This window comes from Sinocyclocheilus anshuiensis, unplaced genomic scaffold (assembly GCF_001515605.1).
Source record: "Sinocyclocheilus anshuiensis isolate Anshui unplaced genomic scaffold, SAMN03320099.WGS_v1.1 scaffold1031, whole genome shotgun sequence".
Classification (NCBI taxonomy): Eukaryota; Metazoa; Chordata; class Actinopteri; order Cypriniformes; family Cyprinidae; genus Sinocyclocheilus; species Sinocyclocheilus anshuiensis.
In genome coordinates this window covers 72,689-78,107 of record NW_015542633.1, presented here as the reverse complement: position 1 = coordinate 78,107, position 5,419 = coordinate 72,689, and the positions used below count along the sequence as shown (strand labels likewise).

The 5,419-nt window shown below is 38.6% G+C and overlaps 1 protein-coding gene across 1 annotated transcript in view; it reads left to right on the top strand.

Moving 5' to 3' along the window:
- nup54 (nucleoporin 54) overlaps positions 1–5,419 on the top strand; it is a 17,224-nt gene that overhangs the window by 8,842 nt on the left and 2,963 nt on the right. The window lies entirely within an intron of this gene.

Here is a 5,419-nt window from a genome sequence, read left to right as displayed (position 1 = left end):
ACACATACATACACACACACACACACACATACATATACATACATATATACACACACACAGACACATACATATACACACAAGCATATACACATGCACACACACACATACATATACACACACGCACACACTTATATACACATGCACACACACACACTTATATACACATGCACACGCACACACACACACACTTATATACACATACACACACACTTATATACACATGCACACACACACACTTATATACTCACTCACTCACTCACTCACTCACTCACTCACTCACTCACTCACTCACACACACTCACACTCCCATGCACACACAGTTATATATGCATGCCCACACACACACACACACACAGTTATATACACATGCACGCACTCTCTCTCTCACACACACATACATACTCCTTACACATACTCACATTTCTGCTTTCACACACATACATTCTCCGTTCACATACATACATTTCTACCTTTTTTTGGTATCCATTACTTCCTGTTTAAGCAGGAAGTCACTCTCAGACCAGGAAATACATGTGCAAGACTTGCTCAGCTCTTCCTCACAAATTTACAATGATGCTATTCAAATTCATCCTGTTTTCTTTTCAAGTACATATTTTAAGTTTTTAATTTTAAAATATCATTATGTAACCTACGTGTTCTACAGATCTGTGTACAAGTGTTATGATACTGATTTTGATCGTATTGACGGGCCTCAACGCTAAGGAAATGTTCTACTGGCCCAGTTTGTCCAGTGGTTTAAATTTTTTACTTGCCCTGGCAAAATTTTCACAGGCCTTGCCACAATCAATCAATCAATAAATCAATAAATAAGACTTATTGTTTTCATTGTTGACTGTAACATTGTATTGTAATAAATGATAACCATTTTGCACAAATAGGTACAATAGTTCAAAGATAAAACTGAAATGAACCATGCTTTTTCAGGTCTTTCAGGTAGGTCTAACTCTATTCCAGCTGCACTGATCAGGATTTTTCATGACCAATTCCAATTGCCGATTTTTTCCAAATGAGCCGATTCCCATACTTGTTGCCAATTTATTTAGTTTTTATTACTTTTATTTTTATTTTTTTTACATTTTTTAAATGTTTATTTTGCTCTGTTACTGGCCAAACTAACCTTGAACAAACAAACAAAAATATATGCAACATGAAGCAACTGCACAAAACAAAAACATCAGACGGGCTGAATGAATATTTTATTATTACTCTTTATTATTATTAGTGTTTTATTAGCTTAATTATATGTATGTCTGCACTGCTGTACTGGAAGCTCCTGACACCAAGACGAATTCTTGTGTGTGTAACACACGGCAATAAAGCTCTTTCTGATTCTGATGAAACTGCAAAGTCATTCTCTGACAGCAGGTGGCGCTTATAGAACACTAGCAGTGTTTCCTTGGTTATTGCTGTACGCAGCGCTGCGCTTATTAACACTCCTTTAATATGTATTTAACGAAAGTAAAAGGAAAAAGAAAATGCCATCGAAACTTTTCTGAGGACAGTCAGTTCTCCTCAGAAATACATCCATATTTACCCCCACCCTAATTCCATAATTATGGTTTTCTTTCAGTATTTTGAGCATCGCAAACAATGAATTTGTTCTGTCTGGTACAGTATTTTCTCTGCTTGCGCGACTATTCTCTCCTCTTTGTGTCCGTCTTCAGTGCATCTGTCTTACAGATAATATATCATGATGATCATTACGTTTGTGTTACCAAATTGCATGCTGTCAGGAATAACATGCCGGCGTTGCCAGGTATTGAAAAACAAACAAAATCTAAAAATAAATAAACCGCAATGAGTCCAAATCTTGAGTTATGAAAATAATATAAAGATATCGCTGTCCCTAACTTGCAACCTCCCACTTTATTCACTTCCTAAATTAAGTAGAAAAAAAAATCCATAGACGGTTATAATAAGTGTATCTGGCAACACAACTGAGGCTGAGTCTCATCACAACTCCCTCAAGGGACGAGGCCATGTAACCTTTTCACGATGATAATATTTTTTTATTTTTTAAACCCACATAGCTTGCTGAAACACTTGTGCGGCCGCCTCATCTACCTCAGCCATGCTGATCAGAACCTGTCCCGGTGACCCTGATCGCGCCTGACTTGCCTTCCGTTTCCACTATACTCTCTCTCACACACATACATGCATTCTTCTCTTACATACACATATTTTCTTCAGACATACATACATTCTATATATATGTTTGTGAAAGGAGAATGTATGTGTGTAAGGTTATATGTATGCATGTGAAAGGAGAATGTATGCGTGTGTGAGAGTAGAAATGTATGCATGTGTAAGGGGAATGTAAGTGTGTGAGAGTGCCAGAACGAATTATGGCTTGTACGGCTCCTCATACAAACACACACACTTATATACACATGCACAGTGGGGACGTCGTGGCCTAAATGGTTAGAGGGTCGGACTCGTAACCCAAAGGTTGCAGGGATTGTAGGTGGGGGAGTGAATGTACAGCGCTCTGGGTCGATCGCGTCAAAAGGAGTATGACACAAATTTTACTATTTGTGCCACTGAATCTAATGATTGATAACCATCTTTTGTAATGATGACTAGCCCAATCACACGTTGGTGGGTGGAATTAGTGTAAGCCTCTGCCAACAAGGCGGGCTATTTGCACTTAGTGTAAATAGACACTCCGATTTTTTTTTAATCCCAACAGTTAAACAGTTAAAGTTCTGCTGCAGCACCCAGCACACCCACGTCCTGCGCCTATGCTGTCTGGTAACGTTACAGTATTTTCTCTGCTTGCGCGACTATTCTCTCCTCTTTGTGTCCGTCTTCAGTGCATCTGTCTTACAGATAATATATCATGATGGTCATTACGTTTGTGTTACCAAATTGCATGCTGTCAGGAATAACATGCCGGCGTTGCCAGGTATTGAAAAACAAACAAAATCTAAAAATAAATAAACCGCAATGAGTCCAAATCTTGAGTTATGAAAATAATATAAACCTCACAATTTTACAATGATGCTATTCAAAGTCATCCTGTTTTCTTTTCAAGTACATATTTTAAGTTTTTAATTTTAAAATATCATTATGTAACCTACGTGTTCTACAGATCTGTGTACAAGTGTTATGATACTGATTTTGATCGTATTGACGGGCCTCAACGCTAAGGAAATGTTCTACTGGCCCAGTTTGTCCAGTGGTTTAAATTTTTTACTTGCCCTGGCAAAATTTTCACAGGCCTTGCCACAATCAATCAATCAATCAGTAAATCAATAAATAAGACTTATTGTTTTCATTGTTGACTGTAACATTGTATTGTAATAAATTATATCCATTTTGCACAAATAGGTACAATAGTTCAAAGATAAAACTGAAATGAACCATGCTTTTTCAGGTCTTTCAGGTAGGTCTAACTCTATTCCAGCTGCACTGATCAGGATTTTTCATGACCAATTCCAATTGCCGATTTTTTCCAAATGAGCCGATTCCCATACTTGTTGCCAATTTATTTAGTTTTTATTACTTTTATTTTTATTTTTTTTACATTTTTTAAATGTTTATTTTGCTCTGTTACTGGCCAAACTAACCTTGAACAAACAAACAAAAATATATGCAACATGAAGCAACTGCACAAAACAAAAACATCAGACGGGCTGAATGAATATTTTATTATTACTCTTTATTATTATTAGTGTTTTATTACCTTAATTATATGTATGTCTGCACTATGACTGTAGACTGTACTGGAAGCTCCTGACACCAAGACGAATTCTTGTGTGTGTAACACACGGCAATAAAGCTCTTTCTGATTCTGATGAAACTGCAAAGTCATTCTCTGACAGCAGGTGGCGCTTATAGAACACTAGCAGTGTTTCCTTGGTTATTGCTGTACGCAGCGCTGCGCTTATTAACACTCCTTTAATATGTATTTAACGAAAGTAAAAGGAAAAAGAAAATGCCATCGAAACTTTTCTGAGGACAGTCAGTTCTCCTCAGAAATACATCCATATTTACCCCCACCCTAATTCCATAATTATGGTTTTCTTTCAGTATTTTGAGCATCGCAAACAATGAATTTGTTCTGTCTGGTACAGTATTTTCTCTGCTTGCGCGACTATTCTCTCCTCTTTGTGTCCGTCTTCAGTGCATCTGTCTTACAGATAATATATCATGATGGTCATTACGTTTGTGTTACCAAATTGCATGCTGTCAGGAATAACATGCCGGCGTTGCCAGGTATTGAAAAACAAACAAAATCTAAAAATAAATAAACCGCAATGAGTCCAAATCTTGAGTTATGAAAATAATATAAAGATATCGCTGTCCCTAACTTGCAACCTCCCACTTTATTCACTTCCTAAATTAAGTAGAAAAAAAAATCCATAGACGGTTATAATAAGTGTATCTGGCAACACAACTGAGGCTGAGTCTCATCACAACTCCCTCAAGGGACGAGGCCATGTAACCTTTTCACGATGATAATATTTTTTTATTTTTTAAACCCACATAGCTTGCTGAAACACTTGTGCGGCCGCCTCATCTACCTCAGCCATGCTGATCAGAACCTGTCCCGGTGACCCTGATCGCGCCTGACTTGCCTTCCGTTTCCACTATACTCTCTCTCACACACATACATGCATTCTTCTCTTACATACACATATTTTCTTCAGACATACATACATTCTATATATATGTTTGTGAAAGGAGAATGTATGTGTGTAAGGTTATATGTATGCATGTGAAAGGAGAATGTATGCGTGTGTGAGAGTAGAAATGTATGCATGTGTAAGGGGAATGTAAGTGTGTGAGAGTGCCAGAACGAATTATGGCTTGTACGGCTCCTCATACAAACACACACACTTATATACACATGCACAGTGGGGACGTCGTGGCCTAAATGGTTAGAGGGTCGGACTCGTAACCCAAAGGTTGCAGGGATTGTAGGTGGGGGAGTGAATGTACAGCGCTCTCTTCCACCTTCAATACCACGACTGAGGTGCCCTTGAGCAAGGCACCGAACCCCCAACTGCTCCCCGGGCGCCGCAGCATAAATGGCTGCCCACTGCTCCGGGTGTGTGTTCACTGCTGTGTGTGTGCACTTTGGATGGGATAAATGCAGAGCACTAATTCCTAGTATGGGTCACCATATTTGGCCACATGTCACGTCACACTTTCACACGCACACACTTATACACATGCACACACACACACACTTATACACATGCACACACACACACTTATATACACATGCACACACTCACACACACTTATATACACATGCGCGCACACACACACACACACACACACTAATATACACATGCACACACACACTTATATACACATGCACATACTCTCTCTCACACACACACACACACACACACACACTTATATACACATGCACGCACTCACACACACT